The sequence below is a fragment of the Capricornis sumatraensis genome, chromosome 1 (assembly GCF_032405125.1).
Source record: "Capricornis sumatraensis isolate serow.1 chromosome 1, serow.2, whole genome shotgun sequence".
NCBI lineage: Eukaryota > Metazoa > Chordata > Mammalia > Artiodactyla > Bovidae > Capricornis > Capricornis sumatraensis.
This window is the reverse complement of record NC_091069.1, coordinates 149,780,465-149,795,948: the sequence shown is the minus strand read 5'-3', so window position 1 is coordinate 149,795,948 and position 15,484 is coordinate 149,780,465.

The window sequence follows — 15,484 nt, the reverse complement described above, 5'->3', positions numbered from 1 at the left end:
GCTTTGGGGGTCACTATCTCCATCCAGCTATGACTGTTTAAAAGTAACAGGAAACCCTACCCAAGGTCACTTACATAACATTTATCAGTAACAGGAGAGAAGTCCAAATGGAGGTCAGGCTTCAGGAAATGGTTGAACCAGGGGCTCACTGAAATCATGAGGGCTTTAGTTCTTTCCATTTCTCTGTATTTCCATCCACAGCATCAGACTCATCCTTTCATAGCTGTAGGCTGGGTCACATGCTTCCCCATACTGTGCCTTTGGTCAAAGAGCAGTTTTTCTCTCTCAAGAGTCAAAACACTCAGTGAGGGTACATCAGGCTTATTTTTCTATTCTCTCTAATTTAAACCAAGTATTGCAAAGATGTGGGGTTATCCTTAGATCAAGCACACCTCCCTAGAGCAGATATTAGTTTCCAAAACTATATCATTGCTACACAGTGGGGAACCATAGACTGAGGGAGTTAACTCCCAGGACGGCTCTTGTTGAATCCAAAGAACACAATGGAGCCTGTTCCCCAAGACACAAATATCTTCCAAGATTTTCCCATAGCTTCAGGGGGGTTCACAGGGCCTCCTGAAGCACACTTACACCTCCTCTGCAAAGTCGCTTCAGTTGTGTCCGACTCTGTGCGACCCCATAGACAGCAGCCCACCAGGCTCCCCGTCCCTGGGATTCTCCAGGCAAGAACACTGGAGTGGGTTGCCATTTCCTCCTCCAATGCATGAAAGTGAAAAGTGAAAGTGAAGTCATTCAGTCGTGTCGGACTCTTAGCGACGCCATGGTCTGCAGCCTACCAGGCTCCTCCATCCATGGGATTTTCCAGGCAAGAGTACTGGAGTGGGTGCCATTGCCTTCTCCATATACCTCCTCTAGGAGCCCACAGACCTCAAGGTTATAAACTTCCCAGCGAAATACTGACCCTGTGCTGCAGTCATGCAAGCACTAGAACTTTCTTCAGTCTCTTCAGCCAGAAATTGCTACAGTTTTCCCTCTGACCTCCAGAGAAGCAAAGGCATCCTGTGTATGCCAGGAAGCTCTTGGTCTTGTGTGTGTGAATGCACATTCCCTCAGTTGAGTCTGACTCTTTGCAACCCCGTGGACTGTAACTCTCCAGGCTCCTCTGTCCATGGGATTCTCCAGGCAAGAATACTGGAGTGGGTTGGCATTTCCTTCTCCAGGGGATCTTCCCAACCCAGGGATCAAACCCACATTTCTTGCATCTCCTATATTGGTATCACTATGTCACCTGTCTTAACCTGATATATAAAATCAACACCTCCAGGATTGCCAGTTTCCTTTTTTCTCCTTCCCTCATTGTGTGTTTTTCTTTACCTTTCCACACACTCCATAGACCGTCCACACATGGAGGCTTATCCAATTTTCAGGTCACATTTATCCTTCCTTTCTCTCTGCCTTAAGTTCTTTATTAAAAATCAAGTGCCTTAGTACCTACATTCTGCATCAAAATAGCCCACATTCTAAGACACGAATTTATTAAGCATTTACTGTGGAGTAGGCATGCTAGTCAGAGAAGGCAATGGCACCCCACTCCAGTACTCTTGCCTGGAAAATCCCATGGATGGAGGAGCCTGGAAGGCTGCAGACCATGGCGTCGTTGAGGGTAGGACACGACTGAGGGACTTCACTTTCCCTTTTCACTTTCATGCATTGGAGAAGGAAATGGCAACCCACTCCAGTGTTCTTGCCTGGAGAATCCCAGGGACAGGGGAGCACGGTGGGCTGCTATCTATAGGGTTGCATAGGGTTGCACAGGGTCGCACAGGGTCGCACAGGGTTGCACAGAGTCGGACGCGACTGAAGCGACTTAGCAGCAGCAGCAGCAGGCATGCTAGTAGGCAGTTTTTGTACATTAAGTTGTAAAATCTTGACAACATGATAGAAGAAGTATTATTTGCCTTGTTCTAAGGTGAAAGAGTCACAGTTCAGAGATGTTGGTTAGCAAGGGGCAGAGCTTGGATCTGAACCCAGATTTTTCACTTGACTCTGGGGAACACACTCTTTCTACATCTCTCCACACTGTGAGACTTTCCATGCTCCCCTTACACCTGTCTCTAGCTCAGTTCTGGACATGGCCAAAAAGATATCAAACTTTCAAAGAAGTCTTTGCTAAATGCCTATTAGCATTTTAAATATTTCAGGTCTCACGTTTATATAAAGCCATGAAAACACTGCTTCTTGATTCAGAACTCACCCTTCCATTCACAATTGCCATATGGGGAATTTCATCCGGATTTCATAGTTGGTGCTCTCAAAAAAGAGACTTTTTTTTTCACCAGACACAAAATTTCTACTTTTTTTCTTTTTCTCTGCTTCTCACAAAGCCTTAACTTGACCTAGTAATCCGAAATATTTGCCATGTGATTTTTGAGCAAAACAACACAATCTTTTTCTTCCCTCTTTTGAGCCCTAACTCTCTGAAACTCTCCTTTGGTTTTCTTAATCCTATTCATGGAAACCAATTGTCTTCTCCACATTCCAGGGGAGTGGATTCACACACAGAAACAATCTTTTTACAATGCTGTGATTATGAGAAGAGACAGAACTCTCCATTCAAAGCTCCTTGCTTGAAGAAACCATAAATACCCTGCAATTCAGTAATGTTGATAACAAAATCTAATATCTTCCTCTCTTAAATAAATATCTTGCTATTTATGATAAGTATAAATAACAGCTACAAAACTGAATGTAACGTACATGTATAATAGAGATGAAACACAAAAATAGACTGTGGGTACCTTCACAGTCCTGAGACTAGTTTGATAGATGACAAAGTAAGAGAAAGAAAGACTAGGTAGATGGAAAAAGAACTGGCATAATAGCAAGGTGTTTAATAACTGGTATGGTACAGGCCCCTATCACAGCACATGCAAAACTTAGGCCTGGTATAGGGCCCTATAGGCCTCTAGCCATGCCAAGGCCATCCTGTTGAGATGCTGGAGGGAGGTGTGGAGAGTCCTGGGAGCGGTGCTGTAATGGTGAAGGTGCTTCGTCTAATGATTCACTGAACAGAAATATCCCATGTGCTGTGCTTAGTCGCTCAGTCATGTAGGACTCTGCAACCGCATGGACTGTAGTCTACCAGGCTCCTCTGTCCATGGTAATTCTTCAGGCAAGAATACTGGAGTGGGATGCCTTGCCCTCCTCCAAGGGATCTTCCCACCCAGGGATCAAATCCAGGTCTCCCGCATCGCAGGCAGATTCTTCACCATCTGAGCCACCAGGGAAGCCCAGAAATATCCCATACATAGCTCCTATTCTTTATGAACCTGCTGCATATCAGCTTAGAGAGAGAGAAGGGTAGGTGATCAGACACCCCAGGGTGCTCAGGATGGTCCCAGTTTGTATTTGTTATCCCAGTGTCATTATCAATAGCTCCTTCTTAGAGAATCATGTTTGGTCTTTGTGTCCTTGTATTAGGATGACCATATGAAATATTTTAGTGTTCTCAGTTGGGCTGTATATGATATAGTCACCCTCATAAAAGGACACAAAACAAAATATGGTTCTCTTAGAAGCAAAAAGTCACAGGCAGGGGAAGACCTTGGCAACCGGAAGGAGGGAAAAAAAATGGTAACAGAGAAAATATCCCCACTAAAGGCCCAACAAAGACTGTGTGTATATAAATGTCAGTTTTCAAGGTCATCTGGGAACTCAAGGACACAGGCAAAGACGGCCTAGGATAACAGAGCTGCCAACAGATCCCACTGCCAAAGCTCCAAGAAAAGTAAGAACTGCAGGGACGGCAAAATATACAGGGAAACTTGGCAAGAGACTCCTTCAGCTACAGTCAGCAGAACAAAAGGCAACCAAAGAATGGCCTGGGCTGCCTTGTATGGCCTTGGAGGCTGTGCACCACCCAGCAACAAGGGTCCCATTCCCCAGACTATAATGTGGATGTCACTGTCTAGAGTTGAACAATACACAGTGTGCATGTGGCAGCTTCAGAGTAGCATTATTCCAGCTTCCTTGTGCCCACAGAGAATATAAATTTTGTTACACACACTTTTAATTAATTACATTTCTTTGCTGAAACCCCTACAGTCTGTTCAATCATTCAGATGGTTGATTCAGATTATGTGCCAAGAAGTCCATGGTATCAATTACTTGACAGCCTTGAAGAAAGGTAATCTCTCCATCCCACCATCAAGGAACAAAGTATATCAGAGACTCAATTTTAAAAACATAAGAGGTAAAGTGGTGAATAAAGATTCATTAAGGATTCTCCCACACTGTGGAAAAATTCACAAAATACACATTCTTATCAATACACAGGCCCTATCACTTCCTTTGTATAATGTTCTTTTGCTTGACAAGAAGTTCAGTTAAAGACCATCACACATTACAGGATGCGCAAAGATAGTCAAGGAGATTGCATTTATTATAACCCTGAGGTTGTTAAAAAGAGCAACTTCCAAAAAATCATGGAAAATAAATATGGTACTAGTATATTCCAAACTCTCTCACAGACAGAGGTACAAACGGAGAATTTGTTTAATTAATACTATCAAATCACAATGTCCTCAGTTCATCCTTTTGTTGCTAGAACTAAACAGAGAAATAAATTTTTTTCTCTGACAAAAGGGTCAGTGGTGGCTGAATTAAAATATAAATGCAGGATCTCAGTGATTTAAAATGATATTTTGACAGTTATCAGGAGTTGGGAAAAAATAGTATAGTTTGTATGGTAGCTAGTAACATTTAAGATCTTACTTTTCATGTTCCCACATTCATGCCTTTGTCTACCTCATTCTCTTCTCTGATCATGTCCTAACCTCTCAACCTACTGAAATCTAGTTCATCTTCAAGGCCTCTTCTGTGAAGCTTTCCAGATCCCTCCAACGAAATGCACAGTCTCTACCCACCGCATCCACACCCATTTCACGGTAGGCACTGAACTCCAGTTTTTATCACATATATTTTTATGCTTGCCAGACGTCTCTGGGTTTCCCTGGTGGCTCAGCTGGTAAAGAATCTGCCTGCAATGCAGGAGACCCTGGTTCAATTCCTGGGTCAGGAGGATCCACTGGAGAAGGGATAGGCTACCCGCTCCAGTATTCTTGGGCTTCCCTGGTGGCTCAGCTGGTAAAGAATCTGCCTGCAATGCAGGAGACCTGGGTTCAATCCCTGGGTTGGGAAGGTCCCCTGGAGAAGGGAAAGGCTACCCACTGCCGTATTCTGGTCTGGAGAATTCCATGGACTGCATAGTCCATGGGGTGGCAGAGTCACACACGGCTGAGCGACTTTCACTTCATACTTCATAGTTGATTAAGGGCTGCCCTCATAGCTCAGTCTGTAAAGAATCTGCCTGGAGTGCAGGAGACCTGATTCGATCACTGGGTCAAGAAGATCCCCTGGAGAAGGAAATAGCAACCCATTCTAGTATTCTTGCCTGGAGAATCCTGTGGACAGAGGAGCCTGGAAGGATATAGTCCATGGGGTCGCAAGAGTCGGACATGACTTAGCAACTAAACTACCACCATAGTTGATTAACCATGTTGTGTTAGTTTCAGGTGTCCAGCAAAGTGATTCAGTTATACGTATACACACACCTATTCTTTTCCAATTTCATACTCAGCATCCATGAAAGTGACTGTTAGGCCAATTTACAGCAAAGTCTTTTCAATACAAAGTCTTCTTAGAACATGTTCATTGTTGACCTGTTTAATGATTTGTTTCAGCAGGAGTGTGGTACATCCCTCCCCCCATACATACACATCAGTTAGGATTGCATATGGCTGCAAACAACAGAAACCTAAATATATAGACTTTACTAAATAGGGGTTTATTTTTTATTTTTATCCTGTAACATGGGTTTTAGGACAGAAGCTACTGGTGAAATCTGGAAATAGAAGGGTGGCACATAAAATCTAAAAAAGAAGACAATTTTTCTGAGTCAAAAAACTAACAGTTCTTTCATTGATACATTATTAATGCATCAAACATTTATTGAAAACCACTATGGTGCTGTCTATTGTCAAGAGACACTAAAATTAATATAAAAGAGTCCATGATCTCTAGCAGCAAATACTCCAGTTACTTAAAATGTAAGCATGTATGTGAAACAACATTCACAGTTAAGCCTGATCTTAAGATCCCGTGATACTAAAGGAATGGTCTATGGCTCACTTTACAGGAAGATTTGAGGGGGAAAATTAAGCTCCCAGAAGGGATTCTGTAAAACCTTTAACCTACGCTAAGAAAATCCAACAGTGTAAAGCAATATTTGTGATTTCCAGTTATTTTCAATAGTTTTTACCAAGTCCATTGTAGGTGGACTTCATGCAAGTGGATGTAGCAAAGCAGCTGAAAGCATGGAGGAGGGGAAGAAGTGAAGCAAAGTAGAGACACGAGCATGACTTTTGGCAAAGCAATTGTTCCTCATGTTTCCGGTTATGGTGGTGAAGGGTTATTCTAAGATTTACTGGAAGTTGGAGCTTCCCAGATGGTGCTAGTGATAAAGAACCCACCTGCCAGTGCAAGAGATACAAGAGAGCAGGTTCAGTCCCTGGGTTAGGAAGATCTATTTGAGAAGGAAATGGCAACCCACTCCAGTATTCTTGCCTGGGAAATCCCATAGATCAAGGAGCTTCATGGGCTAGAGTCCATGGGGTCGCAAAGAATCAGACACTGTTGAAGTGACTTAATACACACTGGCGGTTGAAAAGAAATGCCTTCAGGACCCAGTTTATGACAAAATTCTCATATGGTTCACTATAAAATTTACAGTTTTATGTTGCCAAACTGGCTCAGTGCAACAGAGCTTGACAATTAGCTTGGCACCAAGTCAGTTCGTGCTCTTGCCCACCTAGTAAGTAGCTGTTAAAATGCAAACAGAATGTTGGGACTCCAGAGATATGAGATGAAAATACCCACTGACCAAGCCTACCTCAAGAGACCTTCAGTGGGCTCAAGGCAAAATATAAGCAGCATACTTCTGGCATAGAGAATGTTCCAGAATCTCAGAGAGTTTCACAACATTTCATTTATTTTGTAGATATACACTGTGGTTTGGTCTTTGGAATTGTGAGAGTAGGAAGGCAAAAGGGTTACCACCACCACCAGCCCTCCATTTTCAGGTCTAGCCATTGTCCTTATTGTATATATTAATACTTTCCTAATTATTTTAATATCATTTTAACATCATTTTGAGGAGGGAATAAACATTTGTGGTCAATCTACCATTTTTAAATGGAAATTAATCTCTCAGATTCTTTGATCTCTGGTGGGATTCAGCAAAGATGAAGAATGCCAGCACATTCTCTGAACCCTAAATTCAAATGCTATACAATTCCAGGACCTGGGCTTGTGCACTTATCCAAATATTCAAGACAAAAATTTTATGAGCTTTTAGAAAATACAAGAGATAAAATGGGCATCTCCTAGCACGGTTTTCAAAATAACCATTTGTATCAAATGATAATTTTGTAACACAAAAAATGCACTTTTATTAGGTATTTGTTGCCTGTCAGTAGCAGGTTTTGTAAAACATCTAGGTTACTGAGTGACATAAGCATTTCTCAGAATAACATGGAGGCAGTGTGGTTAAGCTGTAAAAACACGATCCTTGCTCATGTGAGGCAGGCCTGGAATCTCAACCCTGCTGAGTCCTTTCCTAATCACTGAGCCAGTGTTTTCATGTGTGAATAATTAAACTTCACTGAGATGCCAGAAAACATCAGTAACGTCACATGTGTCAAACACCTACCAGAGGTAGATGCTCACTAAATGTGAGCACCCTGCTCTTCCCCTTCTGGCAAGGTTCCCCACACACAGGAGGGGACCCAGAATTAGATCATGATTCTCCAGTGGCTCATCTGGTCACAGACAGCCTTCTGACAAATCCTAGAGACAGGAAAATGTGTGCAACTAATTCCTACCATGAGAAAGCTGCACCCACTGTGACAGGCGGGCTGCTCACTGGAGACAGAGGGGCCCATTAAGCAAGCACCGCATCTGACCTGTTGTTGGGGTTTAGTCACTGTCTGCAGCCTGGCTTGCTGCCCGTTGCTCCTGGCGGCTGTAAATCAACATTGCGACAGAGAGGGCATTGGGTCAACTACATTCCATTAATGGATCAAAGTGTTTTCTTTTAAGGAGAAGGAATATGGAAGATATACAGCTTGGAAGGGACATAAGGTTGGCAGAAACAGACATAAAAAGGATTTTTAACTGAAAATCTGAAAAAGTCAGAGACCCAAATGAACTCTAACTGCCTGGTTGTCAGAACTGAATCTTCTAGCCCAGTGGTTCTCAGTATTTTTCCCATCACTACTCAAAAGAGACCGCAGAGTGGGCTCTCAGAATCAGGTGACTTAGTTGGTACTCACCATCTCAGAACAACTCATTGATTCTGCAGTCCAGAAAATTATGTCATAATTTTTATGCAGCTTGTTTTAAATTAATTTGGAAATCTGTTTGTTAGAGAAAAAATGAACATTCACTGGGTAAAGTGTGGAATTCTGAGTTTCTTTACATTTTTTTTAAGGATATTTTACATTCTCAAGATATCATCGGAGAGAATTCATACTGTCTTCTCCTAAATACAGTTTTCTTATCATTTATTGGCTACATGAAGTCCATGAAGATAATTTTTAAAGAAAGATCTTTAGAGGTTACTCTATCTTTCATGGATGTTAGCCACCTCTTGGATTAATTTGGTTTGGGAAAATAAAGGTGGGGATAATGTCACATGATGGAATAGAATGAAATTCACAACTATGAAAATGATTCTAGGACCAGAAAAAAAATCTTGATGGGTAAAGAAGAGCTTAAATGTTTTGCACACATATTATACAGACATAAATGGTGGACACTAACTTTCAGGAGAGAATATGTGATTACAGATAGGATTTGAGTATAATATTTTCTTAATTAATTAATTTATATTTTATTTTTAGTTGTGCTGGGTCTTTGTTGCTGCACACAGGCTTTCTCTAGTTGCAGTGAGTGAGGGCTACTCTTCTTTTAAGAGCATGGTCTTCTCATTGCAGTGGCTTCTCTTATTGCCGAGCGCAGGCTCTAGGGCATGTGGGCTCAGGAGTTGTGGCACATGAACTTAGTTGCTCCACAGCATGTGGGATCTTCCCAGACCAGGGATCGAACTCATGTCCCCTGCATCAGCAGGCAGATTCATATTCCCTGTACCACCAGAGAAGTCCCTGAGTGTAATATTTTAATGCATCTTTAAACATGGCTCATTTGTTTCATTTGTTTTCCATTAGGACATAGATGGTGTTAAAGAGTTTATTCTGGGCCATGCACAACTATAATTTCTCTAAATTGACAGCTGCCATAAGTATGTATGTATGGCTATTAAGAGTTGGTTAACTTGTAGAGAATTTCAATTGAATTATATACACATTGTGTGGCTCTCTGTTGGGGATATTATTTTGTAGGTGCTTTAATTAATTCTATGCATATGTGACATCTAACAGTATCTAGAGTGAATGGATACATTTATATTATGATAGGAAGTACTTTGTTAATCTTATTTTTATATATGTGTATAATAACATGTGATGAAAAGACCAAACTGAATCCTGAATTGCTTTATGTCTGGTATTTGATTTGGGGGAAATAAAATCACTTTTACTGTTTCAAATCAAACAGCTAAACAAATAGTCAAATTTTGTTATAAGGTGGAGCTGTTATTAATATCTGAGCATCATCCAAATGAAACCTAGGCAAATAGGAAATCCATGATTTTTTGTTACTATGTGACTTTTTGTGACAATAATTTATATCTTTTACCAAGGTCTTCTCTCACCCTCCATTTTAGTCATCAGTAGTATCAAATATACTGACTATATTTATCAAAAATGAATCTACATATTTTCAGACCTACAAATGGAAACTAAGCTCTGATTTTAAATGATTACCAGCATATAATGCCAGATATATGATGAGAAAATAATTTTATTTATTCAAAATTCTGTGAGCACTAGGCATGTACTGTCCTTCAAGATTAAAAAAAGAAATTAGCCAAATAAGGGAAATTATATTCTGCTTTTTTCCCCTCCTAGGAGTTATCTTGGTCTGCAATCAATCCTTCAGAAAAATCCCTCACATTATCACTTTTGTGCAGTATGTTAACTAGGAGCAAAATGATAGTGTATGTCAGTCAAATGTAAAGCATGACTTCTATTGGTGTTAAAACCTGATGATTAATGCAGAAGCTCATGGTAAGTCAGATTAATCTGAACAATATATTATTTCCTTTTAGTCTACAATCTGTCATTTCACAAACTATGGTTAATAGAATGCCCCAAATAAAAAAATCAATTTAAATGAAAATGTATATTTTGCATCTCATTTATACCTTATTGTGTTGAAAGGCAGGCTAACATTAGCTAGTCTGTGAATGTGATATGAAGAAGATAATATACTTATTTGTTTTAAAAGCCTTAGGTATTCCTTTTACACACTGAATCTCTAAAGGCTTCCGATTGTTGAAAATACTGCTTCCTATTTTACTGACTTATTACATTTAAAGGATCTAAATTAAATTTAATTAAAGGATCCAAAAGGAATCGTTGAAAGAATGTGTGCATTAAAAACAATCTAATTCTATTCTCTTGAATCTTAGAAAATAAAAAGTAGAATTATTGTTATTATTATTCACTTGTCCTAGTATAACAGATGTCAGCTACCTGGATGATTCCAAATCTTCTAGCTTGCAACAATCACGTCGTCCTTTAATACTTAAAATAGTTCAAATATCCTGACGTACTTAGGGATGGACTCCGAGTCTCTTGTTAAGAAATGGTGAGTGGCACAGAGAGTTCAGTTTCTCCAGGCCTCTGGTTCTAGGAGTTTTCTTATTTCTCTGAATTTTTGATCTCTGCTGTCATTTCACCTCCTAAGGAAGCATCCCTTTTCCATATAGAATCAATAAACTCTACAACCTGATTGTCCCCCATCCAACTTGTGTGCAACTCCCCTTTTGTCAGAGTTTCACCCGGTCTAGGCTGTGACTAGAGCAAACTTAATGAAGAATTTGGGAGGAAGAGGGGTGGGAGCGGCATATGCCACAAATAATCTTAGCATTCCAACCACTGGGGAATTTGCACTGTTTCTCGCCTTTCCTCAATTCCAGCTTCCATTCAAATTGCAGGCCAGCTTTATCTCCTCTGACCTCCCCCATCTCCTTTCTGATAAGGTCCCCTCCCCCTCCAAGGTCCCCTCCACTCCTTTCACAGAACAGAACTGAAACTCTTCATCCAGCCCCTGTTCATAAGGGCACTGCTGGGCAGGGGGCGGGGTGTGAAGCAACTCCTATAAAGCCACTCCTGCTCAGCACAAACAATGCTTTCACAGAAAGGAATTCTGTAGTCCTCAGTTTCCTCTCCCTTCTATAATAGGAAGTGATATAGGGATTAAGGATTTAGAATCTGGCTTTGAGATGAAAGGGAATAGCAGACAATGAGAATTTGGAAGAATTGTCTAACTTTATGCATATATCCAGGAAGACCCCCCTGGAGGAGGGCATGGCAACCCACTCCAGTTTTCTTGCCTGGAGAATTCCACAGATAGAGGAGCCTGGTGGGCTGCAGTCCAGAGAGTTGCAAAGAGTTGGACATGGCTGAAGCGACTTAGCATGCAAGCATGCATCCTATACTACAGACCCTATGAAGTGAAGTTGCTCAGTCATGTCCAACTCTGCAACACCATGGACTGTAGCCTGCCAGGCTCCTCTTCCATCTATGGGATTTTCCAGGCAAGAACACTGGAATGGGTTGCCATTTTCTTCTCCAGGGGATCTTCCTGACCCAGGGATCAAACTCAGGTCTCCCACATTGCAGGTAGACTCTTTACCCTCTGAGCCACCAGGGAATCCCATGGACCCTATAGGAAATGCAAATTAGAAACGAATCGTGCAAAAATTTGGAGCACAAGCTCCAAATGAGGTGGTGAGGTGGTAAAGAATCCCCCTGGTGATCCAGGAGATGTAAGCGAAGATGGTTCGATCCCTGGCTCAGGAAGATCCCCTGGAGAAGGAAATGGCAACATGCTCCAGTATTCTTGCCTGGGAAACCCCATGGACAGAGGAGCTTGGCATGTTATAGTACATGGGTTCGCAAAGAGTCAGTCACAACTGAGCACTCACCCAGACAGATGCGTATGCTGCTGCCGCTGCTCCTAAATCACTTCAGTCATGTCCGACTCTGTGCGACCCCATAGACGGCAGCCCACCAGGCTCCCCCGTCCCTGGGATTCTCCAAGCAAGAACACTGGAATGGGTTGCCATTGCCTTCTCCAATGTATGAAAGTGAAAATTGAAAGTGAAGTCACTCAGTCGTGTCTGACCCTCAGCAACCCCATGGACTGCAGCCTTCCAGGCTCCTCCATCCAGGGGTTTTCCAGGCAAGAGTACTGAAGTGGGGTGCCATTGCCTTGTCCGACAGATGCGTATACTGAGATCTAAATATCTTCTGTTCCAGAGGAGGAAACTGATACCTAAAGAGTCCAGGAGCCTTGCTGGAGGCTAGACAGCACTTTTCAGTTGGATAGAACTATCTGGTTATAGTTTTCCATGAGCTCATGAAACAACTCAATTTTTCAGAAGCCAAACAGCATTTCCTCTTTGTCTATTTAATTCTGGGCTGCGTTGCCAGCCAAGGTCCCAGAGGAAAGAATTCAGGGGGAGGCGTGCAGCTAGCACACACCTAAATCATATTATTGCCAGTACTCTGGTATGTTCACTCTTCAATTTTCACTTCTCTGCTAACCATGAATGTGTAATTAATTCTCTATTTTCCAGGCATGATATTGATCTTATGGAGGTCAGTGTGCACACAAATCCTTTGCAGCTTCCATCAGAGATAAAATACCAAGCTGAAGCCTTCTTCTTCTGACCCCCAAGAAAGTGAATTGGTTGAATTTCCTATGTTCCTAGAAAAACCAAAGAGGGTAGGGTAGGGAAAGAGAGAGATGCTTGTAATAGAGGAAGAGGCAAATGGAAAATGATCATGGTTAATCATGTTGCTGAAATAGGACAAGAAAAAATATTTAACCTCTTTATCTACCAGTAGAAATGCAATATCTTCTATAATAAATTAGGTTCCCAACAGTTATATTTGGTATAACAAAATAACTACCTAAAGAAATAATTTATACATATTAAGGAAATTGGAGCAATAAACCTGAGAGCTACATTTGACTGACAAGACTCACTGAAAGAAACTTACAAGATAGAGAGAAAAATGTATCCAAACCACTTCCTTCTGTGGAAATGAAGAAAGTCTCCTCAGCAGAATTCAGACATTTAGCAACCCTCTTGGTCATAAACATTTGTCCAAACAGTCAACAGGACAAATAAAATGCTCCTGTGAAAACAGTAACCAGATCTTAGGGCTCTGGTCTTTGAAGTTTGAAATATTTCCCCAGAACTGCCACATTCTTCTTTCTCCCATTCCTCTAGAAGATCACAAAAGTAAATTCTCGTTTGTTTTCTCTTTCTGTTACCCTGCCAAAAATACACATTCACTGATAAAACCCACCAGTGATTCATTACATATCATCATCCCAAGGTTTCCAGTATAAATGCCATATTAAATGAGCCTCTTCTGTTTTATTAATGCATAACAGACATTTAATAGCAATGATGGTGCCAAGGATTCTTACTGTATCATACCATTAAAACCCAGATGTTCTGGTACAGTCAGAAGCAAATACACCAGTCCCCAGCTTCTTTTCCTCCATCTTGTTTCCTTAGAAGTGGCTGATCTGGGATTCATTTGAAAGCAGAAATAGTGGTATGTTACCTCTCTTTTCATATTTCTCCTTTTCTCTACAGGTCAATTTCATTTTCACTATTCCTCCACTTATCAGTTAAGGAAGAAAGAATGAGAGGAACAGAGAGAGGACAAAAAAGGGGAGGAAGGTCTTGGAATTAAAATTCAAGGTGAGACTCTACGTCGGACACGACTGAGCGACTTCACTTTCACTTTTCACTCGGATGCATTGCAGAAGGAAATGGCAACCCACTCCAGTGTTCTTGCCTGGAGAATCCCAGGGACGGAGGAGCCTGGTAGGCTGCTGTCTATGGGGTCGCACAGAGTCGGACACGACTGAAGCGACTTAGCAGCAGCAGCAGCAGCTACTTATTTTTAAATTTCTTAACATGGATTAAACAAACATAAATATATTAAAATGATATATATTTCAGTTTTCTTATATTTCATGTACAACTACCCCATGTATGCCTTTTCCCAGAGCCTTCATCCAAAGTATTCATTCATTTACCAGCCCATGAACAGAGCCCACCATGACTGCTACAAGTCCAAGGGCATTGTCAGTGAGCTCCTATGTAGTGAAGGCATTAATTACTCAGTGTGTGTTTTGTATGTTGGTCTTGTCCCCATGGGAACCCCTAAAGCACATGCCTTTTTGAGACTCTGTAGGAAGGAGCTTGGACCAGGATCTCTTTTGTGGAAGCACTTTAGCTTCCAGGGGTCCCTGGCTGCTCTGATCATGGCCTCCCCCAGAACCATCCACTTTGGGTCCTGCTTAGAATCCTCAGTTCTAATCTAGCCCAGCCATCTGAGTCACGTGTGGTAATAGTCCTGGACAAGTAATGCCTCAGCAGATGTCAACCCCCCGTCCCCTACACACACACCAAGCCCCAGAGAGAAGGAAGATGGCCTGAGAAACAACAACATTGGCCTGAATAACAGGCAGGCAGTGAGAAACATCAGATAAACTAGAATTCTGCCCTCCCCAAGGCATTGCCCTAGAAATGAGTATCTGTTACACTCTACTGGTGTGAGGTGTTCCAAGATTCTGGCCTTCTCAGTGTGGTCTTTTGTGGTCATTTTTGTAACTTAGTAGAATAACAATGATCAAAAGTGAGGAGAGAACAGAGGCAGAAAGAATTTCTACCTACTTGCTCTACTTACAGTTTCCTCATTCAGACAGTAATGGGGCCTCCACAGATGTTCTTCAGCCAGAGTTCTATACTCTGTATTTCCAAAACAAATCCCAGGAAACGGAAGCATAAGAATACATACTGAAGTTGTTCAACGATCTCAGTCATCAAGATATTTTGATTTCACCTCTCTCTGTATAACTCTAAGTTGCTCCTTTCCCCCTCATCCCCTTCCTGCCATTGACCTCAGTTAGAACCTCTTTAGCTCTCTATTCTCCACTTCTAATAACCCCTTAAAATGCCATATAGTCTGTAAAACAGGGATGAAAAAAAGAGATGAAGAATGTAAGTGCTCCTACCGCTTGTGCTAGGTATGTGTAGGTATGTGTTGCCAGGATCTTTTCATCCTATGATAACAAGGAGTCGAGGCACCTACAGCCCACCTTCCCTGTTCCAGGAAGGCTTCTCTAACCTGTTAGCTCACAGAAGAATACCCTACCTCTGCTGCAGTTCTGTGTAGTCAATAGAGCACCATCCTGAGATTCATAAAATCTTGCTCTGTCCATCACCTCTGTGACCTCAAGGTTATCTCTC